The sequence below is a fragment of the Anser cygnoides genome, chromosome 3 (genome assembly GCF_040182565.1).
Source record: "Anser cygnoides isolate HZ-2024a breed goose chromosome 3, Taihu_goose_T2T_genome, whole genome shotgun sequence".
NCBI classification, from domain to species: Eukaryota; Metazoa; Chordata; class Aves; order Anseriformes; family Anatidae; genus Anser; species Anser cygnoides.
In genome coordinates, this window is record NC_089875.1 from 24720464 (window position 1) to 24745749 (window position 25286).

The following is a 25286-nucleotide window of genomic DNA, read 5'->3' on the forward strand; positions in this document are numbered from 1 at the left end:
GGGAGGGCGGGGCGGCGGAGCCCACGCCCCCCGTCAGGGGTACGGCCGCTGGGGGGGGGTGGGCGGGAGGCCGGGCCTCAGGTGCGGCGGCGCCGGCGGAGGCAGCCCTTTGTCCTCGGCAGCCGCCGCCCCCGCGGCGAGGCCCGGCCCGGGCTGCCGGCGGTGTCCGCGCTCCGCTCTCCCCTTCCCTGCCGGGAGCCGGGATCCCCCGGGGGCCTGGTGGGGACCCAGCTCCCCCCTGCCCCGCTCCCTCAGCGGCTTCTGCCGGGCTGAGCCCAGCGCTCCCCTCGGTGCCCGTTGACGGAAGCGAGGGGCGCCTATCCTGACGGCTTCCAGCGACGGGAAGGCGTCCTGGTGCTTCTGCGTCGGTCATTTTTATTCACCATTACCGTTGTTGTCTAGGGGTTCGGTCATTAAAAACGTGTGAATTAATGCATGTAGTTCAATACATTTCTTCATAAACTGCTAGATTTTTAGGTATAAAAAGGTACAGAATTTTATAAACACATATATACACACGTGTGTATATATATATACATATATATATATACACCTTCTTGACATATTTCTGATCCAGGTGCCACAGATTTCATCTGCTCCTACGAGTCTCACCAGTCTGGCCCCACACGCACAACCCTCAGGATCAGCACGGTGCCCTGGTGTCAGGGCCATCCACCAGCAGGCAAGGGTTTGAGTAGCACGATAAACACACGTCAGTCTGAAAAAATAAAAGAGCAGCCGTTAGAAAATACCGATTCAGAAAAAGAGTGATAGGCTCTGAAATTCAAGCGAACAAATACCGATTTAATACGAAAAATTTGCATGTTTTTACTGGCATAGGAATGATGTCAATGAAAACGCATCTGTAGAGGTGAATCACAAAATGCAGATGAGTAATCAAAAGCAGCATCATACTCTTAAAAATTAAGTGGGTACCATTGACAACAATGTTCACACGGTCTGAAATAAGGGACTCGATTGAATCTGGTAAATACACTTATCTTAATTGCTCCCATTAAATATTCAGGACGTTCATGACTGACCGTGGACCTTAAGAACCTTAAAGAATCGGGTATTTTCCAAGGCCTGGGGTTACTGTATCCCCAGAATGTGAATGTCCTCCAAATAAAAGCTTTGACAAGTAAGCCATTCTGACAGTGAAAAATATCTTGAAAGCAGCCGAATATAATTGTGAAGATCTACATCTAACATACATCTATGCATCTTACAGATATATCCAAGATAGATATTTAACTGGCTCTAGGAGATACTCCAGTAGAAGGAATGAAAAGATGTTTGGGAAAGGATTCTGTTCTGAGATCCCCTTTGTTCTACACTAGAAAAAATTCAGGATGCTGATGTGACTGTTCTGATGTGACTGTTTGGTCATACCAGTCAAATCTAAAGGAGCTTTGACTGTGACATGTATATAAAAACACTGAAAGTGTGCCTGAGCAACAAGTCTGCCTGAGAGGGAATGAAAATAGCCAGAAACTGTTACTCCTTAAAAAAAAAATCATTATTATTTGTGTTATATTGCTCGGTGTTCTTAGCCAAATCAGATATGGTTATAGCTTGATTTCTCAAGGCATACTGTGTGGTACAATAGAATTTGTAAAAATGCCAGAAGAACCATTTTGCATGCTGGTATCACAGATGTCACCAAGTGCAAAGTCATGCTGGACACTAGCTTAGTCTAAATCCCACTGAATTAATCTGTAACAAAATATTAAATCTTTAGGAACTCATATTAGTTCTATGAGAAGCAGGGGAGCCAAAATGAAATAGGGCAGAAATCAATTATAAATGTTGAGCGTCTTTTTATTTCCAGGTCCATTTAGCAATGTTAGTGTCAAGAAATTAAAGCAGTCTAGCAGAAAAATGAGTTAGGGCCATGTATATATTTATGATTCTGAATTACGTATTGAGAAATCTGTAATCTCTTGTAACTGGCCCACGTGTTCCCAAGCTGTAATCATTAGATATGTCCAAGTCACTTTGTACAATTCTACCATCATCTTTCTCAGCATCTTCCGCAGCATAGCATGAGCGTTAATGCCCTCCAAATCACCTCCCACCTCCTTCCTTTCTCCACAAAAAGAATGTGGCAGAAGCCTTGGTAGCTGATGGTGTCACACTAATAACCTAGGGCCGCTGACAACGTAAGAGGCAGAGGCACGTAATGTCTCTTCTAATTTGTGTCGAAGTTGTGTTCATACCTTCCTTCCTTGGGATCCAAGCAGCTCAGAGTACCCAAAAGCCACTTTGCAGTGATCCCTTTTGCATTTTCTGTTGCTCAGCTGAAAACGAGGACTGGAATTCAGATGTTTCCGATGGATGGATCAGCTTGGGTTGAGTGGTATGGTGTGCCTCTGCTCCGAACAACCCAGTGGAGGCTTTCTGAATGCTACAGAAAATGATCATCAAGGCATAAACCAGAAGAGAATGTGTTTCTGTTTAGCATCAGCCAGATGCAAGGGGTTTGGCAGGCTACTCCTGAGCAAACCCAGCTGAGTCTGGTCTCATATCATCACCATGGATCACCCTCAATACAAGGTCATGAGGAGAATGTGTGACTAATGTTCTGGAGTCATTGGGGGAATCCAAAAGCTTCAAAAAGCATAGTAATCCATCCTCTCACAGTGAGGTTTCCCCCATTTTCTCTGAAACAATCTTCCATTTTGCAGTCTTTGTTTCTCTGGAAAATCTGTTTGTATTTAAGACGAAAAAACAGCTGAGATCTTCACATGTCTCATTATAGTTAGTGTCCTAGGACAGCAGCGTTCACACAAGATCACTTTGGCCTTCTTTAATGCTCTGCGAACAGCATAGTGCAAGATGCGCACCAGAGAGGTTTCTGCAGTGGGGGGGAGTGGATTATCTTGGGGGGGGGGGGTGTTTTGTTTTTTGAAGGTTGTTGTTCTTTTTAATGTGTCTAGACTTTGATTTTTAATATGTAGGAAAAGATTTCTTATTTCTGTTGGAATTATTTTCTGTACAGCTAATACAGAAAGAAAATACAATTTACTTTATAATAGAAGCGAGAGAATTGCAACAACAAAGCACTTTCAGAGAGAAAGCTAATACCTTCTCTTTGGTGATAGTGGCAGGATTTCCAAAAATAAATGGTGGGCCAAAAGAAAATGGCTCTGGCAGTGTGCTCCTGTTAACATCTAAGATTATCAAAACAGAAGTCAGTTATGTAATTTAATATATTATTTTCATCACTGATTATGTTAATCTAATTTATAAATAAATATTTTGCTCTCAACCAGACACAGAGATGACATCTATACCAGCTCCATGGATTTGAACAAGATGAGGATCAGACTATTATAAAGATAGTTAAAATGTACTGGAATTTCTTTTTGTCCTTTCTTTTCCTCACTCGCAAGTAATCTTCAATTTCAGGTTGCCATGAGTCAGCTGACTCCTGAAGTGTTGCGTAGCACACCATTAAGGGTGTTTTAACCAAAGACTCTTCAGCTTTATTTATGAAATTATGCAGTATTTCTCAACCATCTTCTAGGGGAAGAAGGGTTAACTATCTCAAAAACTCGTTAAGAATGCTAAAATAAACAATTATAATTACTGGGATGACTCAGCAGATAACTACAGCAGTAGTCAGCAACGTCTTTTCGTAATGGAACACTATTTTTTTTGTTGTAAAAAAAAAAAAAAAAAGGCAAAGTAACATCACCAGAAAAAGAAGCAAATCCTTTACTATCAAGCATAGTCTTGAGTCCTGAATGTGAATCTCAGTCTTACTGCCAGCAGACCCTGCTCCTTGTTATACAGGTAAACAATTTATAGATCTTCCATCAAGCATGACTGAAGAGGAAAAAAAAACAACAGCTGAAGCTTTCCACAGTGTCTTTCCACCAAGGATCCTAAAAGCGTTCCTCGTAGTGTCAAATAGCATCATAAAATCTAACCATAAACCTCTGTAGATGTGAGTCTGGAGTATGGTATGTGTCTTTCAGTCTATTCTCAGTAGACTAAAATATTTAAGCGAAAATTCCTTGAATAAAACCGGATTGCTTCCCCCCCCTAGAATTATTATGAAAAGAATTTGTATTGTGTTGTAGGCTATTCGGTGAGGGCTGAAGTCTCTTTTTGTATAAGTACAGTCAAATGTAAATCAATGCATAGAAATGCTTTTCTGACATTCAGATAAATTATGATTGTTGTTTTGACCCTTGTCTTTCATTCACTTCCACTCCACTGCTGACTTTCGTAGTTTCTGAGGTGACATTTTGATTTAGGACCACTGCGATAGACCAATCTCATCTCCCTCCATATAATTTTATGCTCTTATCCCCTAACGGTCTTATTTGCCACCAGTCTGCATTCTTGTTATGCCTTACCAATAAAATTTATTCATTACATTCTTTGCTCTCCCTTGCTAATGTCTCAGAACAAATTGTACTCTGCTGCTCTGTCTTATGCTGGAGTAAAGTCCAGGCACAAAGCTGGCCCGGGATTTGGTTAAGATGGTTTTGAGTCATCTTACAACTCCATATGAGTTATGCTTTACGTTCCTTAACTACAGCCATGGATTTGAGCCATTATTAATTAGCTATTATTAATAATTGTTAAGTGCCTACAATGCACTTGTAGCATTTGGAAAAAAAAAAAAAAAGACTTCTTCCTTAAAAGAGCTATTACTCTTAAAGGGATGTCTACACTGCAGCCTCTCGTATCCGAGCTAGCTTTAATACTTGGCTCAGCTGCCTTGTATTAGTTATCTGCTGCATTATAGCTGAAACAGCCCTGAGCTCTGCAAACAGCTGCTTATCTTGCTTCTTGGCCCCAACACCAGCAGCGATTTGACTTCACCAGAGCATAGTTTACTGCACTGTACCTCTTCCTTTTGTCAAAGTTTAGTTGGACAGAAGCCAAAGGAGGTGGCGTAGACTTCCAGTTGGAAGCCTGTACCAAATTTCACCAATGTTAGGTACTTTGCAATTTATCTTTAACAAACAAACAAACAAGCAAAAAAAGCTCAATTGCAGAACGCATCACAACACTGGAATTATTTTGCTCTGACTCTGTTACAAATGTGTTCTGTCTTCTAACCATCTTTCTCCTTTCTCCTCCCTTCTATTTTAGATGACTGACAGCACACTTACTATTGCTGGTTAGTTTTCATTCACTGCAAAGTTGGAATAACTTATGATAAAATTACTGTCCCAGTTATAGATGAATGACAACGTTTTTACTCTAGCTTGTTAATTTCCACTGACTGCGAAGTTGGAATAACTTGAAACAAATATAATGTCCTGATTATAGACGAATGACAACTTTTGCTATTGTGAGTTAGCATTTGTTGACTGCAAGGTTAGAAGTAAGTCACAATACACATATTGTTCCAATAAAGGTAGAAACTTAGTAAGATGATGATAACCTCTTTAACTCCTTTCCAGCACTGCAGATTTTGCTTTCTGGCAATGGCCATAGCCAACTCCATAATTTGGATTTCAAATTTAGTAAGTGATAAATCATGCATGAGACCCAAAATATACAAAGCAGCAGTTGCAAAAATATTCTTCTTCAGTATTTTAGAAAGAACATCACAAAAATGTTTGCCAAATGAATTAGTGTTTCTATAAAAAGATGTGAAGAAATGAGCTTTTAAGAGATTATAACACTAACACATGCATTATTATTACTATAGCTAGTAAGCAGCAATTTCAAAACTAAGATATGCTCTTTAAAATCAATGAGAACAAATTCCTTGCAACTGGTCCTAAGTCACACTTTCAAGAACTATGCATCAGTATCAACAATAATCACGGTCTCCATTGAGTATTTAATTCTGCACTTCCTCTGTTAGTTTAGCTTCCACGTTTCAGAAATACAACCACATAAACAGTGATGGATGTTTTCCTGCTCATTCCAGCCTTAGACAGAACAGAACCGTCTTACACCCTGTTTCCTATTTCAGTGTTTTTTTCTAAAACACTCATAATGATTGTTTGCCACTGACTGGCATGGTACATTCAGGAATGTAAGTACTATGGTCAGTTCACCACTTTCTGAGCATAACATTCACTAGAAAGGACTGCTGGAGAGTCTACATTCAAAAAATAATGGTTTTCATAGGAATCTGGCCTTTTTCAAACGCTTGCTGAATGCTGGGGTTTCTAATTGCCTGGTAAGAAAACCTCACTCTTCTTCTGGAGAACATCGAAGTAAATAAATTGAGGTAGAAAACTACCAGTAAAGGGACCTCCCCCACTAGATTGTTTCCAGAGTTTTGGTTAAAAACCAACCTTATGCTATCTTTAGTAGATTTCGCTGTCAGGAAATTCTTCCTTGTAAAACTTTCCTTATTTATCCCTGTTATGCTTAGATAAATTCAACCTTCCCGGTATCATTTTCTTAAGAGTTGTAAATTTTATCTTGGTCACCTTCAGACGTCAGCTATTCCTAAAACATCAACTACTCCATGTCACTAAATAAGATTTTTCAATATTCTTATAACTCAGTTTCTTGAAAGCCTCCGCTATTATTTTGCAGCTTTGTTCTAAGCTCCCTACCATGTTCCAAGTCCTCGTTGCATAAACCCAATTTCTACTCAAGGTGCAGCCAGCTGCTCTTTGCTCTGAATATGCAAACAGAAATCACATTTCACTTGCCTATTTCTACTAGGGTTGTTGTTACTCTAAAAGACTCTGTGGGTATATAATAAAATGCAGGTAGCACCAACTGTGTGAAGAAAGGCTGATTTATAACAAAGCTCTAAGGGATGCTCAGACAATCATTTTATTTAATTGTCATCATTGGCTGAACATTTCTAACCCTCTAATTGCAAATAGAGGTTGCCTTGTGCAGTGAAATGATTCTTATAACAATGAACCATTCATTCTGCTGTGACTACACCAGTGGGTGGAGGGGAAGTGCCAGCTTTGTAATGTTTGAAATTATTATTATTAAAACAACTTTACAACTAGGATATTGGCTTATCTGCAAAGAAATAAAAAGCCTTCCATCTCTTACCTGTTCATGTTTTAGAACCACTGTAAGTCAGTAGCAACCATAACCATCAGCATCTGATAGGGATGGTATTAAAAAAAAAAAAAAAAAAAAAGATGAGAAGCCTTTTCAGAAGAGGTGCAGAACTGAATAAGAAGCAATGCAAGATTTGCACGGGTCCAGCAGCAAGGGAAATCCTTGCATGGTCCTTGAAGTAATGACTGGGAACAAGATCAGAAAAAGAAATGTTATTTTAGAAAAAGGCAAGGAGATTATGATGCTAAAAATTATAAAATCCAGTAGGAATTAATCTGTCTTTTTGCTGTGAAAAGTACGAGATATGGATCTACATATGCTTGGGCTGTATTCTTTTCAAGAAATAACATGATAGTGTTTCAGAGACCATTATTCAAAGCTTGATTCTAGAAGAAATATAATACCAAAGTCAGTCTGTCTTTGTAGAGATGAGCTTTGCATTTATTGTTTTAATTTAGGTTTTAAAACCAAAGAAACAGGCCAGCTATTTATTCCATTATAGTTGCTATACATCATCCCTCCTTCTCTTAACTTCACCATGGAAGCTCAAAAGAAGTTTAAAAAGAAACACATCACAAGCTTCATTTGACAAAAAAACATTGTTTACTTCGTGCACTTCTCTGTAATCTGGAATAGATGGCATGTTTGGAGGACAGCTGAAAAGGTGGATGTGGCTCCACATCCCACCAAAGTGCTGGGATCGCTGCTTTAAAATGATCCTTTGTGGCTTGTGGTAACTTAGAACAGGCTGGAAGCTGCTGCAGTCTGTGCTTGGGAAGGGACAGGAACTAGCTAAAGCATAGATCTACTAGCCCAAGGAATTATACGAGGATTTTATACATGAATCAGATCATACCAGGTCAAAGTTAGAGGTGATGCCTTGAAACCTACATGAAATGAGACTAAAAGTGATGCTTTTGAACCCTTGCCAGTAACTTCTACAGGGGACTATGATATTTTACCCTAGAAAACATATTACTGGTTCCATTCATATGTTAACTAAGAGGTGTTCTTCCCTCCACTTACATCTGGATCCCCGAGGAAAGTCTGAAGTAGTTTTTTTCTGGAAGACCAAGTGGGTACATACTGCAGGAGGGTCTCAGACATGGGACTTCTGCTTGAGCATCTGAGTGATTTACTCTACAAAGCTTTTGATTTGTAGCGTTTTCTGGTTATTTTCTTAATGGATATCTGACCTCATAAAAACAAGGAAATTATCCTCATTATCTCTACCTTATGGTCTTGCCCATGACAACATGTGGCTGTTTTACATGTTACAGGCAGTATCTGAGTTTTCTGAATGAGCCAGACCTTTAGCACACACAAATCAGATTAAGTTGACTCACATAAGCTCCCGTCTTCCAGTAGGGCATTTCTTCTTTCCTTTAGTTTCAAACATAGCAGCTCAGATTTCCATTTATGTGAACATCTCTTACACCAATTACATATGATTCTTATGCTATAATTAAAATCCCTCTGCACAGGAAAAAAAAAAAGTGGTTTGAAAATGCATTAATTAATTACATTAAATAAGCACACAAGAGACTGCCCTGGAGTTTTTATTTGTCCTCTAAGAATTTTGTGAAGTTAGCTGCAATTCACAAAACTGCTGAGCTTCATAAACATTTTTCTCTTAAATTTCACCTTTTGCACGTCTTACTGGTTTCTGACAGCTCTCAAGTAGCCACAAGCATGTTTCTATTCCTATATCTTACTGTGTGCATTCGCTAAATACTTTGCAAGAGGTTTTCCTCAAAAGCTAAGAACTTTCCATAACCTCTTTTTTACCTACCAAGTTTCAAGTTCTGCGGGCATACTCTCCTGAGATTCTGACCTCATTTGTCTGATGATTTCCATCCAGCTACCGCATTCTTTACAGCAAGTACATGAAGAACCTATAAGCACCAGGAAAAGGCTTGTGTAAATGTATTCAGAGGACTTAAATTAAGAGCAGAACATCCACAACACAATAAAAAAAGATTCATCTTAACTGTCCAGTGTTGCATCTCATTGTCTCTTCTTCTGTTACTAGGTAAAAAACAAACAAAACCTATTTATTTAATATTAAATTTATTATTACAGCTGTGAAATTGGGCAGGAGTTTTAGATGGGAGCAGGAACTAGAATAATTGCACAGCAGTGATCATTAGTAAAGGAAGACAAAAGAATGCTTGGTTGGGAAGAGTGGTCTTCCAGGTGCTACAACAGAATTCATCAAAATGCCAAGATTTCTGAATATTCATCTTAAAGGAGAGAACATTTGCCACCATCTCACTTTGCCACAGCTTTGTCCAAACGGGACTATCATACAAAATTCTGCTGGTGTCTTTAGCACAATGGAAATAAATGATGAAGAAACCCTGTGCTAACCAAACACAGATCATTTACAAAGTCTGAGTGGGAATTTTTATATATGAAAGGGGAAGGATTAGAACCTATGATCACATGAAATACAAATTACAATCCTCATTCAGAATACATGGCAACAGAACTCACACAATAAGCTGGAGGGATAGATCCAATCATTCTGTATGCTGCATTTTCTTCCTGCACTGCTTGTTAGGCTGCTCTGAGATGGAAGGAAAGATCTTCTCCTGCTGTTGTTTCACATGGGCACTGCTGATACAACCAGGAGAAGCCTGAGGAGTATCAAGAAGGATTACACAGCTCCAGGAGCAGCAGTAAGGGACTCAGGGGTGCAAGTAGCTTTTTCAACAGTCCTCCCAGTCAAAGGAAGGGGGTTTGAAAGAGCCATTTGAATCAGGCAAATCAACAAATGGCTACAAGACTGGTGCCACAGTCAGGAGTTCAATTACTTAGATGATGGGACTCGAATTGAGAAACATGGTCTGCTGGAGGCTGATGGCATCCATCTGCAAGAGAAGGGGAAGAGCATCTTTGGTCATAGGCTTGCCAAGCTGGTGAACAGGCTTTACAGTAAAGTTGCCGGGGGAAGAGAACTTCAGTTCATGCCACCCTTACCAGTTTGAAGCCAGTATCAGCAATAGATGCCCAGAGCCTGGAGGAGGGTCACAGGTCAGCAGGAGAGCACCTGAAGACCAGCACAAAGGAGTTCCAGCCACTGCAGCCAGTAAGGCAGCTTCACTGGGGGCCCAGCTAAAATGCCTCTATGCTAACACACATGGCATGGGCAATAAACAAGAGGAGTTAGAGATGTACACACACCTCCAGGGCCATGACCTCACTGGCATTACCAAGATGTGGTGGGATGGCTCCCATGACTGGAGTGTTGGAATGGAGGATACAGGCTCTTCAGGAAGGACAGGCGGGGGAAATGAGGAGGAGGTGCCGTCCTCTATGTCAGTGAGCAGCTGGAGTGCATGGAGCTCTGCATGGGGATGGATGAGGAGCTGACAGAGAGCTTATGGGTCAGGATTACAGGAAGCTGAGGGACAGATGACATTAGAGTGGGGGGTCTGCTACAGGCCATCTGACCAGGAAGACCAGGCAGATGAGGCCCTCTCTAGACAGATAGGAGCAGCCTCACATTCACAAGCCCTGGTCCTCATGGGGGACTTCAACCACCCTGATATCTGTTCAAGGGACAGCACAGCAGGACCTAAGCAATCCAGGAGGTTCCTGGAATACACTGATGATACCTTCCTTCTCCAAGTGATAGAGGAAACAACGAGGAGAGATGCTATGCTCTCCCTCCAATAAGGAGGGGCTGGTGGGGAATGTGAAGCTCAAGGGCAGCCTTGGCTGCAGTGACCATGACAAGGTGCACTTGAGGATCCTGAGGGCAACAAGGAGGAAGCACAGCAAGCTGGGCTGTGGAAGAGCAGACTTTGGCCTCTTCAGGGATCTGCTTGGTAGAGTACTGTGGGATAAAACCCTGAAGGGAAGAGAGGCCCAGGAATGTTGGTTGATATTCAAGGATCATCTCCTTCAAGCTCAGGGGCAATGCATCCCAACAAAGAAGAAGTCAGGCAAAAACAACAGGAGGCCTGCATGGATGAACAAGCATCTCCTGGCCAAACTCAAGCAGAAAAAGGAGGCCTACAGAGAGTGGAAGCAAGGACAGATAGCCTGGGGGAAATACAGAGAAATACAGAGCAGACAGGAATTGAATGAGGAAAGCTAGAACCCTGATAGAATTAAATTTGGCCAGAGGCACCAAGGGCAACAAGAAAGGCTTCTATAGGTATGTTGGTGATAAAAGAAGGAGTAGGGAAAGGAAATGGGAGACCATCTCCAGAAGGAAATGGGAGACCTTGTTACCCAGGATATGGAGAAGGCTGAGGTACTCAATGACTTTTTTGCCTTAGTCTTCACCAGCAATTGCTCTAGCCAGACCACCCAAGTCACAGAAGGCAAAGGCAGGGACTGGGAGAATGAAGAATTGCCCACTGTAGGAGAGGATCAGGTTTGAGACCAGATAAGGAACCCGAAGGTGCACAAGTCCATGGACCTAATGAGATACATCCATGGGTCCTGAGCGAAGCGGCAGATGAAGTTGCTAAGCCCCTGCCCATCATATTTGAGATGTCACTGCAGTCCAGTGAAGTTCCCACTGACTGAAAGAAGGGAAACATAACCCCCTTTTTTTAAAAAAAAAAAAAAAAAAGGAAGACCTAGGGAACTATAGGCCAGTCACTCTTGCTTCTGCACCCAACAAGCTCATGAAGCAGATCCTCCTGGAAACTGTGCTAAGGCCCATGGAAAATAACAAGGTGACTGGTGACAGCCAATAGGGCTTCACTAAGGGCAGATCATGCCTGATAAATTTGGTGGCCTTCTATGACAGGGTTACAGCATCGGTGGCTAAGGGAAGAGCAACTGACATCATCTACCTGGACTTGTGCAAAGCATTTGATGCTGTCTTGCTCAACATCCTTATCTCTAAATTGGAGAGACGTGGTTTTGATGGGTGGGCCACTCACTGGATAAGGAATTGGCTGGATGGTTGCAGTCAAGGACTTGTGGTCAATGGTTCGATGTCCATGTGGAGACCGGTGATGAGTGGGGTCCACAGGGATTGGTACAGGGACCAACACTGTTTAACATCTTTGTTGGCAACACGGACAGTGAGATTGAGTGCACCCTCAGCAAGCTTGCCAATGACACCAAACTGTATGGTACAGTCAACATGCTGGAGGGAAGAGATGTCATCCAGAGAGACCTTGACAAGCTTGAGAAGAGGGCCTGTGCAAATCTCACAAAGTTCAACAAGGGCAAGGGCAAGGTCCTGCTTCTGGGCTGGGGCAATCCTAAGCACAAATACAGGCTGGGCAGAGAATGAATTGAGAGCAGCCCTGAGGGGAAGGACTTGGGGTGTTGCTTGGTGAAAAACTCAACATGAGCTGGCAATGTGCGCTTGCAGCCCAGAAAGCAAACGGTATCCTGGGCTGCATCAAAAGAAGTGAGGCCAGCAGACTGAGGGAGGTGATTCTCCCCTCCACTCTGCTCTCATGAGATAACATCTGGAGTATGGCATTCAGCTCTGGGGCCTTCAACATAAAAAAGGACACGGACCTGTTGGAGCAAGTCCAGAGGAGGGCCACAAGGATGATCAGAGGGCTGGAGCACATTTCCTACGAAGACAGGCTGAGAGAGTTGGGGTTGCTCAATTTAGAGAAGAGAAGGCTCCAGGGAGACTATCACAGCCTTGCAGTACCTAAAGGGGGCCTACAAGAAAGCTGGAAAAGGACTCTATACTCTCAGGGAGTATAGTGATAGGACAGGGGTTAATGGCATTAAACTAAAAGAGGGTAGATTTAGATCAGATATAAGGAAGAAATTCTTTATTATGAGTGTGGTGAGGCACTGGAACAGGTTGCCCTGTGGATGCCCCATCCCTGGAAGTGTTCAAGGCCAGGTTGGATGGGAATTTGAGCAACCTGATCTAGTGGTAGGTGTCCCTGCCCATGGCAGGGGGGTTGGAACTAGATGATCCTGAAGGGTCCCTTCCAACTCAAACCATTCTATGATTCTGTGATCTTGGCACTCCTGTTGCATGCCTGTCATTACTATGACAATACCATACGTTCCCTTCAGCATTGTATGTCTTCCTTTACCTCTCAGCAGCAGCACCATCAGTTACTCAACAGGAAATATCTCGAAATAAGTCTTTCAGTTGAGGAGTCTGCCAAAAAGAAAACACTTTTAGAAATAGACAACTGATCTCATAAACAGAAATAAATCTAAAATTAACTGAAACAAAAATCACATGTCACCCTTCTACGCCCCCATCCAGGTCTCTGGGTGCTTGGAATCTTAAGCTGTACTCTCCATTCTGAAACTAAATTAGACTAGCAGTCTGAAAACGAACATCAGATTCAAAGTTTGGTGTAGCGGGTTGAAATGATACATTCTATACTTAGATATAAATGCACAACTCTAGACTCATTTATACTTGTAAGTTGTTTCCTAGAAACAAAATCTTATGATTTCAGTTCAATTAGATTGTATATTTTAATTAATTCTCTAATCTTTCTCTGGAAGCAAATCATCAAATAGAAGAGGCATCTGCACTGTTCTAATTGGCTTAAATAGAAATAATGAATGCACAACCTTTGGGTTGATTGGACACCTGGATTATTTCTCACTGAGAAAAATAATATATCTATCCACAAGCAAATTTGGGGAAGAAAGGAAGTGGTAATTTCATCAACAGAGCATTAGAAAAGAAGTGTGCTAGAAGTACACACATTTATTAGGCAGAGCATCTACTCAATCTACTGTTAGAGCTTCACTTTGAAGACTGAAATGAAACAGCAACAGTTTGTTTCTTTCAGCAATTTCTGTAATAGAGAAGAAGGTAGGATACGTTCCACGTATCTAGCTATAAATGGTCTCAGAATCCTTCTGAATATAATACACCAGGAACTGTGTTTGCCACCTTCATTCCTTCTGACTGAAATAATCCCACTGACATATATTTCTCCTTTTTTCTTTTTTTTTTCTTTTTTTTCTTTTTTTTTTTCCAGGCAGAATGAGTTTACATTTTCTTAAGAGGATAATACTATTGTTACATCTAGCAAACAATAAAAAAGTACCTTGAATTAATTCTTGTAGAATACAGACTGTTTACTTTGCAAAATTAATCTCTTGTACATGGAATTTCATGTAGAAAACACAAACTTCATGAATGATTCCCATAAGGATTCATTTAGCAGGCTTCATTATGTGGAAAGGGTATAAAGAAACCGAAGACCTAAAATGGCTGCTCAGCATTATATTGTTCTGTGGCTGCTAGCATGATTTACAACTATGCATTTTCTGCTCTTGTTTCTTTAGCTCAGTGCTGAATTACAAATGAACAACTGGATTCTGGGATTCATCTTCTAGTTCAAAAATAAAATTAACCTGATCATGGGATATTTTTCTAATGCAGTAAGTCAATGAATTCTTTGTAAGGAAATACATTATTTGGGGGAAAAGATCCTAACCCTTTTCAAACCTTTCTGTTTCACTCTTATGTGAAGAGTAAAGAATACTACATGCAAAAACAGACCACACAACTACAAGTAAGGTAGTTTGATACCATTCCAGTAATTACATGGATAAGCAATTCAGAATGCTTTGCATGAACAAATATTTAATCAAATAAAAGGTGACTAGTATGCTTTGACTTCATTTGGACGTACATGTGCAGCATGTTTGTGTACAGATGTAGTTATCCGACAACACGTGCAAGCTGAGACATCACCTTCAGTCCTCCTGACAATATGGATCTTTCTGTCTGCTTAACAACTGTGGTCCATATCTGTTATTAAATAATGTATATAAATGCTGCAATCCCATCCCATGAAAAATCATAAATAATTACTGAGCATTTTGTTATATATATGACACAAGCCCTGTCTCAGGGGCTTGCGGTCTACACAATAACAGGCTAAAAATATTGAAAATACTACACAAGGCCAGCAATTAGAGGGAATCTGGCACTGTTCAATATGAAAGACTTGAGAGAAGACATTTCTATGAAGGAAGGGGAGACAGAATCTTGAAGTTCAAAGTCAAGAGGACACAAACATTAGAAAGCCATCTCAATTTGGCTTTCATGCAGCATGCAACCCCAAGACCCACTGGAGGGAAAATGACCTCCATGAAGGTAGACAGTCTTTACCATATTTCCAGCTCTGTTGCAGTGGCACCTGAATTTTTACAATTAAACAGATGCGCCTCCAGGTAGGTCTTACAAATCTAAGGGATTATATTGTGTTTTGTTGTTGTAGATCACGTTAGGGAAGTAGAGAGACATACCATGTTAAAGTGATTTCACAGCCATCTGCAAAAGGATCAGGAATCCAAACTGGGTATGCAGATCATCCCTGTGCCTTTTGGAAATCTCTAGGATGTGGCTGTGCTTGTCTCTGCGGCCAATCCCACAGGCTAGGGCAGGCTGGGGGAGGTGTTTGTACTGGCCCTTTTCCTTCTGTTTTGCATCTCCAATGCTGGTAGACAAAAGCAACCAAAATAGCTCTCGGGCTGTCAACCAAGGTCCCGGGCAACAGGGAAGGTTCTTCAGCTCCCTCCATGTATCATAGGCCTGGATTAGGCTGAGTTAGCCTTATTTCTTTGTAAATAAGGGACCAGTATCTGCCAGCAACATGCCTCTCATTTTATCTGATCTCATAAGAATTATTTTTAGTAAGAACTAGTTTGCCCTGAAAGAAAGCTATTCTCTAAAAAAAGCTTTGTATACTTAAGACATATGGGACAGAAGGAAGCCTGCATCTTGCATTACTTTTTTTTTTTTCCTTTCAGTCACCAGAAAAAGGAAAAAAAAAATTGAAACTGCCCTTTTTAGCAAACAGAAAAGATAAATGCATTGGTTCTAAATTGAAAATAATAGATCTGCCTTATGCCATTCTTGACAACCTTTCCTGAAGTCTCGTTAGCTCACAGAACACGTGATGTGCATGGCTCTTATCTCTTTTTATAACAAAGTTGCACAGGCATAACTGCACTGAAGTAACAGTTGTATAGCTGTACTTGAATAGGAGCTATTTCTATCACTTCTGTTATAAAAATTAATTGAAATAAACAGTTTACAGCCAGTCGCCCTTTTTGACAAGCTTACTGGCACTACAGACATTGCTTAGGGTCATCATACTCTGTATTTTTGTACACAGACTCAGTGAATGGAATGCATGATATGCTTACTAAGCTACTTTGGATAAACATGGAAAAAATCTAGTGGTGTACTTGTCACAGACCAGAACGGTTTCATGTGCTATGTGATTTGAAAGGAGATTCCTTTGCTATGTGTCATTTACCTTTTATACATTGCTGTTGCCTGGTATTTCATAACCCTTAATTCTTTAGATGCCCACACTGAGATTGTTATATACATATATGCATAAAAAAGATTAGAACTGTGTCTTCTTACGTGATGTCATGTTATAACCCACAAACAGCTTTATTGCTCTTTACCATGTTTGGAAACAAAGGGCAAGGGATGCCAATGCTGATGACGTATGCTTCTAGTCAGAATCATTTCCTTTCCGCACTTGGAAAACAGAGCTCCTTTCCTTTACATACATTCTATGTACACATGCATAGCCTTGGGACATCAGGATAACTAGAAAAAAAAAGTCTTCTGTTTATATGTAAATCAAAGACAGTCACGGTCACGTGTTAAATGATAAATAAGTTGGTGATGTGAATTCAGCAAAAACTGTTGAGTTAAATTTTAACTTAATCTTTTAAGCCATGATCCTGCAATTTTAAGGATCTTTGAGTAGGTTGGGCTCTGTCGTATGTGAATTAATTGTTAGCATAGCTGATAAAACAGTAAACAGAATCCGAGATTACAAAAGTCTTTGGGAAAAGAACTGTGTGTGTATGGGCAATGTATATCACAAGACAACCTCACTGGTGGATGACTGCATTCCCTGGCACAACTGTAATGCACACACTATACTTCAGTTACTGCTAATTCTTTAAATCGGTTGGCACCGCAAAGAGAGAATTATGGTATTAAGCGTAAGACTTGCACTGAAGATAATGCAGGGCCTGGTACTCCCTCCCATTTCTCCTGTGGGACTCTGAATGCATTCTCCAAATCCTCCGTGCCACTGCCTCTGCATGCCTGATGGTAACTTCACCCTCCCAAGAAGGCTGAGAAAGTAAACGTGTTTAAGGTGAACTGAAGTCTTCTCCTGGAATTTACAAAGTAAATGTAGCTATTTTATAAAGTACTTTGTGATATTATGGATAACGAACATGAGGCTTCCTGTAGCTCAGGTTTTTATGCTTTCCATTTAAGTCACTGTTTTCAGCTATTTACAACACTGGCAAGTATCAACTGTGATGCCTGAAATTTACCATTCGGGGTATTTATCTCACCTCAATACTTCTGGAAAACTCTAGCCAAAGTAACCCAGTCAGGAGAAAAGCATACCATTTTGCCTTAAAAAAGTTTACAGCCTTTTATTTTTTTTTTTTTAATCCCAGAATATCCTTATGCTAAAAATATGAAGAAGGTATCATGACTGCTAATATCAAGGAGTTACCTTTTGCTGTTCATAGAACAAGCCTTCTGAAACTTCTGAAAATTGTTTTGCATTTGTTCCGTCAAGAATGGACATGCTCAGATTAAATTTGTGTTATGTGATGAAGAGCTGTGTAGGAAAATATGGGGGGCATCCCTGTGGCAAGGAGTACCAGGGAGTAAGGGAAACTAGAACCAACACTGCGCTGGTTTTACCCTGCTGGGCAGCCAAACTCCATCACAGCTGCTCTCTCAATCCCTGTCCTCAAAGGAAAAGGGGGAGAAAATATGATGAAAGGAAAAAGAAGGGCTCACAGGTTGAGATAAGGACATGGAGATCACTCAACAATTATCTTCAAGGGCAAAACAGATTCAGCATAGGGAAATTAATTTGCCTATCACTAGCAGACTAAAGCAGTGAGAAACTAAAAGCAAACTAAAAACACCTTCCTCCCCATCCACCCTCTTTTACCTCCCTCATGGCACAGGGGAACGGGGAAAGGGGGCTGTGGTCAGTCCCTGACGCTTCGTCTCCGCCTCTCCCTCACGGTCATTCTCTACCCCTGCTCCACCATGAGGTCCCTCCCATGGGATGCCATCCTTCCCGAACTGATCCTATGTGGACTGCTGCTCTTCAAGCACTGCTCCCACATGGCTCCATACCACGGGGTCCATCCCCCAGGAGCAAACTGCTCCAGCACGGGTCCCCCACGGGCGGCAGCTCCCCCAGACCCCCTGCTCCTGCATGGGCTCCTCTCCACGGGCTGCAGCTCCGGCCCGGGGCCTGCTCCTGTGGGGGCTCTCCATGGGCCGCAGCCTCCTCCATGGACCTCTGCTCCAGTCTGTGGATCTGGAATTCCAACCCATCTAATGAACCAAACACATGTTGGTAACACGTGAAAGGATATCAATTTTATCTCCTTAAAAAACTATGATATTATAATATATATATAATATACAACAATTACTATTAATAATGTAAAAATAAGAATATATATACATAAAAACTAATTTTAAAGGACGGTGAGTGCAATGTCAAAGCCTTAAGAAAACAGGAAATACAGGATTTGATGTTGACCTTGCAGCCATTGCTCATCTGTTTTGACCACTTGCATTTTAATACAGTCTTTATTTCTGCCACCTCATGCAGAGGTTCTTCCAAGTCACCTGGTGCATAGGAATTACTTCAACCTTTTATTCTTAGCATTGGTAAGCATTCATGTGGTCATAGTCCCTAAGTCAGTGGGTGTTGTGTAAGCACATAAGAGAGCCAATCTATTCACTTACAACTCTGCAATCTAAAGAATCTAGACTGTAATTCAATAGCTGGAACTTTTCTCTGCAGTGCCAGAATTAAATTCAGCCACAATCCCCAGCTTATTTTACTAGTCATCCTTCTTTGTTTTTTCTTCACTGCTTAGGATTTTATTTCTTTTATTTAGTTTAAGTTTACCCTTACCCTTTTCCAGTAGAGTATTCTATATTTCTCCCCCTTCTCCATCCCTGTTTTCCTTTCCATCTCAGTTTCTGTACTTCTTTCCCACAATTAGCTCACTTTTTTTTTTCTTTTTTCCTTTTTCATTTCCATTTTTATTTCCCTCTTGTGTCACAAGGAATGAAGCCTGGATCTTGCATTATCTTTGTAATTGTTTGAACCTGTATGACGTATTCAGACCACCTCTATAGTCACAAGAGCTCAAACTTGATTTTTTTTAATTTTAACCTGATTCTGGGCAGCCTTCCAACTATGACATCAGTCTTACGACATCTACCCAAGTTTGCTGACATCCTGAAAGAATGATCTCAAGAGTTGTATTCTCCTGCCTGAAAGGGCCAGTAATGGTACAATACAGTCAGCAATTAGCCAGTTGACATCTAATTATTTTGGGAGTTGGAACAGTAGAGGGGTAGAGAATGAAAAACTCCAAGAAGCGGCAATGGATGAAAGATGTGCATGGGCGCGTGATGGAAAAGCAGAAGAAAGTTGAAGGAGGAAGAGAAGGAACTCAAGAGCCCAGAAGTAGCAGTAACCTAGAGGACAGATTTTCTTTGTGTGATGGAGAAAAAGAAAATAAATATAGATCAAATTTTAGTTACAACATAATTTTAATCTATGAATAAACCTCCTGGTAATATCAGTATGAGATCAGGTGATAACTGCAGAGATTATAATGAAACACGATAACCTGCCTTCTTTTTTTGTCAGCTCTGCTCCCTTATCCATCCCTATTTTCTCTGCCTAGGCCTGCCCAGGCAGCTACTGCTGAAGTGAATAGGAGCTTTGCCACTGACTTCAGGAGGAGCGCAGTTGGGCCCCACTTGTGGATTACTGTAAATTGAGGCCAGCCTTGGCAATGTGCTCACTGAAAGGCCAGTTCCACTGCAGGAAGCAGGGGATGTTTTATTGACAGTGTTAATGCACTGTGGAGCAATAAAATTAATGGGTTTTGCCCTATTATGGAGCAACATGGCAAAAATTGCAGAATCCACAGTATTACCCTACCCGCAGTTTTCCATTGACCCTAATTATAGTTATGTTGCTAAACCTATATAATTTGATTTTCAACAGCACACCAGAAAGGCAGGAGCTCAGCAGATCCCAGAGCAATTGCAAGCAGTTTGCTGGGCAAATGTATTTTGCTTGTAGTCAGAGGGAAGGTGCATAACATATTGAGAAAATAGATGTCTAAACGTTGGGCCTCCAGCTGTAGTAAAGGACAAGAAGTAACATCAGTTAGTTAGAGCTCTCATGCCTGGAGTTTGATGTTGAACTCCAGATGTGTAAAGCTGATGATAGCTTCTTGCTCTAGTGGCAGGTGGTAGATTGAGTTGAGGCCAAGAGCAATTCTCGTATCTTCAGAGATAACAAAAGACTGAAGCACCACTGATGTGGCACTTGGGCCTTGTACATCTGACAATGACAGCACAACTCTTTTTCTCCCATTATTCATCCCACTTAAATAATCCGTTGCCATTTTAGTAGTGATTTTATAAGCGAGTGTTCACTGGTTGCTCAGCCTCTGTCCTTCCTGCTCTTACTGCCCTGCGTGCCGGGGCTGGCTGGGATGGAGTTAACTTTCCCCACATCAGCCCACATAGTGCTGTGCTCTGCACTTGTCGCTAGGACAGCATTGATATCCCACCAATGTTTTGTCTATTGCTGAGCAGTGCTGGCACAGCATCAAGGCTGTCTCTCCAACACCCTCCCTAAAGCCAGAAGGCTGGGGGTGGGCAAGAGGTGTGTGGGGAGGGGACATTGCCAGGGCAGCTGACCTAAACTCACCAAAGGGATATTCTATGCCATATGGCATCACATTCAACAACAAAAGCTGAGGAAGGGGAAGAAGAAGGGGGCTCTCATTATACTGTCTGTCCTCCCAAACAACCGCTCTGTGTATTGGGACCATGCTCCCAAAAATGCAGCTGAACATCACTTGCTGATGGGAAGAATAATTTTCTGCCATTGCTTCCACAAGGTCTTTGCTTGTTTGGTTGTTTGTTTTGATTTTTTTTTGTTGGTTGTTGTTGCTGTTTGGGGGGGGGGGGAGTGTTGTTCTCTGTTTGCTATTGTTGTTTTTTTCCCTTTAATTACATTTAATGTCCCATCCCTGGAAGAATTCAAGGCCAGGTTGTTGGGGCCCTGGGCAACCTGATCTAGTGGGTGGCATCCCTGCGCATGGCAGGGGGTTGGAACAAGGTGATCTTTAAGGTCCCTTCCAACCCAAGCCACTCTATGATACGATTCTATGATAAACTGATCCTTACATCAACCTATAAGCCTTTTTTCCTCCTATTTTCTTCCCCTGTTCTTTTGAGGAGGGGGAGCGAGAGAACAGCGTGGTGGAGCTTAGCTAGCCATCAGTATGAAACCACCATACCCAGTTAGTGGCAAAGCAGTACTAATTGCCACTAGGAGCTCATCTGAAATCACTAAGGCACTCCACAGAAGATACTGCACTGCATTAGCTGGTATCAGCTCATAATCAAAACCATGCCAGACAGCACTGCAGCTAGTGACACACAGGTGAAATCCCACTGAGGCGATTTTAAGTAGATAAACAGGCTTTTTGTGAAGAAACTGAGGTGTAATTGAGGTCTTTTCTGCCAACACTGCTCGGATGGTGGTAACCTCCAGCAGAGCAGCAGAGCGGGCAGCCCAGTGCAGCAACTTCTGTAGCTGCTGCAGCAAAATTCAGTAGAGCTCTTCTCTCAGTTCTGAGAAACGCTCTTGGCATTTGTGGGAATTGAGCATCCTCTTACTAAAGCGAGAAGTAGCAAGGGACTTGATTTCAGATTGTTACTGATTTTGTTTTGCTTTCAAAGGCAGCATGATTAAAACTTGGATTCTAATTATCTCTCTCTTTTTTTCAAGTAGCAGTGCCTAACTAATTCCCAGTGTTCGTCCTAAGATCAGAAGCAAAGCTGTCTTCAAAATTTATTTTTTTAGATTCCAAGCCAGTCATATTAGAATAGTGACCAAGATGAATCTGTTCTCATTCTGTGTTCAATAATTAAATAAATTAAAAAATAAATAAATAATGAAATGCCAAATCCTGCAAGGTGCTGAGAAATGCAGCATTGTGGTCTGAATCTAGTCTGAACTTGCACTGTGACCCTGGCTTACATTTGTCTTCTAAAGCACAGTAAGCAGACATGATACTAAAGAAGCAAAAAATATACAATTAAAAAATACATTCAGACAGATAAAAACAATGGAAGAACTACCAATTCTAAAAAGACTACGTTCAGTAGAAGACAATGGCTAAGCTTTACTTCATCAGATGTATAACTGTTTAAATTAGGTCAAAATCCATCCCAACTTTCATTTTTAGATCGCAGTCTTTAGAGGAACTGATTTATCAGGATGTTTAAATCCAGATGCACTACAAATAAGCCAGGAAAGACAACTAAGCCTCTTGGCATAAAACAAATGAGCTGAGAGAAAAAAAGAAAAAAAAATAAAAAAAGAGTTCAGAGAAAGTAAAAAATAAACAAAACAAAAACAAACAAAATTAAGCAAACAAAACAAAATGAAATAAAACTGCCAGTGAGAAGTATGCATAGTTTCAAATCCCTTATGCTACCCTGCTTGGATTTGCTCAAGTTCATCCATTCCCCTCCTTTTCTTCCCCCTCTTTTTTTTAACATTTGTCCTCTGAACCACCTTCCCTATAAACACCCTTTAAGGACTGTGGAATTAAGGGTAAAATCCTTCCAGTCTGAGACCGGGTCTCCTTAGTTGTGGAACAGCCCAGCAGAGAGAAATCCTTCTTCCTGCACAAGCTTTCCTTTAATGATGGCTAATTAACCTGGTGCTATGTTAAAAATTTACTATATTTATCATGTCTGACTCAGTTCTTATTCATTGCTATTCAAGAGCACAACAGAGATAACTTGCCTTATTTTCATCTGTGTTCATGTAGTTCGGCTTGGGTAGAGGGTTAAACGAACTCCAAGACTTCAGTTCTCTTAGATCGTGTACAGGATGCTGATAGTTTTACCAGGTAGGATGGACTGATTATAAGACAGTCAATGCCATCTATGTTACCATTATATTCCTCTGTTCTTGATCTTGCTCCTTTTGTTTCCTACCACACTCCCTAGAGGCCTTAGTTTGTATTCGTTCACTCTCTCAAACATTTTCCCAGATGCTCAAATTCCACTTCTGTTATTGCATTTTTATTTTATTTTTTTTAGATTTGTCTGGATCCCTCGTGCAGAGTCAGGACTTCCCTGTTCTTTAGATCAGCGCTTTCCTGGCTGAGCTCCAGCTCAGGTAATTATATCCAGGTCTCTCTAATACTTCTCCCTCCCCTCTAGCTGCATTTGGATAAGTTATTCTTCACTTTCTTTTCCCAGCTGCTTCATAACACTGCGGATGCTGAGAACAGACAATATGTGTATTTCAGAGAGGCTGCGCATTATGGGTGAACCAACACCATTCAAAGGGTGACTGAAAGTACAGTTATGAGGGACGTCTTCCTGTCTTTTTCATTTGAATGCTATTTAGAGTGGACAGTTGTCATACAAAGTTGAAGCTGAAGGACAAAAATTTAGTCCGGATTAATGTGTTCTTGCTATTTAAATGTGGAGACTTCCTGTCCTGCTTTAAATTATTATTGAGTCTAGCATAGATATGTTCAGCGCCTTGTATCACTTGAGCCAGTTGTCACACAATGCTCACAGAAATAGATTTCTCACTTATTGTTAGCAATATCAGTAGAGAGGCTAAAGGCAGAATGAGCATTGCTAGAGGTAATGCCATTACATCAGCCATGTGGCAAACTACAAAACAAGATGAATAAAAGCCTTAATTTTGCAATGCCTACATTCAACCTGCTTTAAAGAGCAGTTCTCTGATTCTGACAGCTACCCAGTGCTAGATCAAAGACAACTCAGAGTATACTTTCCAGTGAAAGAGGATCCAAAGAGAGTCACATTTAAGAGAGAAAAAAAATATATTTCTTAATTAAGAAGTATGAACCATAAACTTAGGCAAATCACAGAAAGAAGAAATGTAGTATCAAAGCAAGATAGGGAAACCCGAATGATCTGCTTACTAGGTGATGCTCATTTCCTCCAGGACATGGTCGTGAGAACTGGCTGCAAGTACTTATGCAAGCTTATCTAGCTGCTCACTGCAGTGCAGTTCTTCCAAGGCGGAGAAATGGATATTCGCACTTCAAGCAAGTAAATTATAATCAGTTCTAACTCCCTCCCCTCAGAAGAATTTGAGCTGTTGCTATCAGTTAGAGGTGGTTAGTTGTTCCCTAGTCTGGGAAGAAGTGCTGCGCTCAGGAAATTCTTGAGGAGACAAATGATTCAGGAGAGGCTTATGCTTACAAGAAGTTTAAGAAATGTTTTTCTGATCCAAACTTGAAGGCTTTATTTTCTCCATGGGCCATCTACCTGAGAAGTATTATCAGAGAGCAGTCTGATCTAATTAGTGCTGGATGGAACAGAGTTTGAACCAAATTACCTCTGGAGGACCGTTTGAACCTAAGTTGTTCTGTGGTTATTTTCCAGCCTGCACACTAAAATGACAGCCTGTATCTGGAAAGAAGCCAGTCATGCCCACTCAGCACTCACAGGGGAATCCTTCATTCCAGGGAAATTCCTACTGGGAAAGAATGAAAATAAAAACCAAACATCTACCTGATGCAAAAGTAACAGAAACTATATATTGTTTTTTCTCTTCCTCTGAAAACTTACATGTTTGAAAAGATGCCAGATCCAGTTCAGTTTTTAAATAAATAGATAGATAGATAAAAATCTGATTTATATCCAGCTATGCCATGATTGAATTTGGATCCGTCGCTGAATTAGGTTCGGCAGCACAGTCACACAGTGACCATCACAGACCTCACCTGATGATGTCCACCTGGCTGAGATGGCTTCTGCACTTGCCGCAGAAAAGGCTGAGGAGAGAAAACGGAAGGGAGAGGAAGGGTTGGACCAGGGGCCTGTGGAAGCATATATATGCAAGCTTAAGCTAACCTTACCCTACTGCAGAGTGAAGTTAGCACAGTCCCATGCAGTTCTGATTACAGGACTTGGCTAGTGCAAAAATAGCTGGCACCAGGTTCAGTTTCTTCCTCTTCTGCTAAACAGTGCTTTCATGTGAAAAGAAATTGATCCCAGCACTCAGTAACATTTTCATCCTCCCTTCCCTGCAGTTCAGTGGTTATGTAAGCAGTAATAAATCCATATTTGAAGTACTGTTGACTGCCTTAGAATTCGAGCAGTAAAGGAAATAAAGTAATGCAGCCCTTACACAGTTAAACATGGTGTCTAATGCTGGGAATAACTA

General features: G+C 41.1%; 2 long non-coding RNA genes across 4 annotated transcripts; one reads left to right on the forward strand and one right to left on the reverse strand.

Moving 5' to 3' along the window:
• Window positions 1-378: 378 nt before the first annotated feature.
• LOC106031540 (uncharacterized) lies at window positions 379-24441 on the reverse strand. Of its 3 annotated transcripts, XR_010830123.1 has the most exons (9): window positions 24037-24441; window positions 16417-18343; window positions 13053-13120; window positions 9511-9887; window positions 8803-8909; window positions 8361-8490; window positions 7003-7199; window positions 2220-3831; window positions 379-718 (listed from the first exon to the last, which is right to left on the reverse strand). It is a non-coding gene; the product is annotated as an uncharacterized lncRNA (long non-coding RNA). The 3 variants fall into 3 exon arrangements; XR_010830122.1 differs by having other exon boundaries at window positions 8361-8909; window positions 16417-18326; XR_007160910.2 differs by lacking the exon at window positions 2220-3831 and having other exon boundaries at window positions 8361-8909.
• LOC125182032 (uncharacterized) lies at window positions 22878-23745 on the forward strand. Its single transcript, XR_007160920.2, has 3 exons — window positions 22878-22980; window positions 23174-23252; window positions 23336-23745. It is a non-coding gene; the product is annotated as an uncharacterized lncRNA (long non-coding RNA).
• Window positions 24442-25286: the final 845 nt, after the last annotated feature.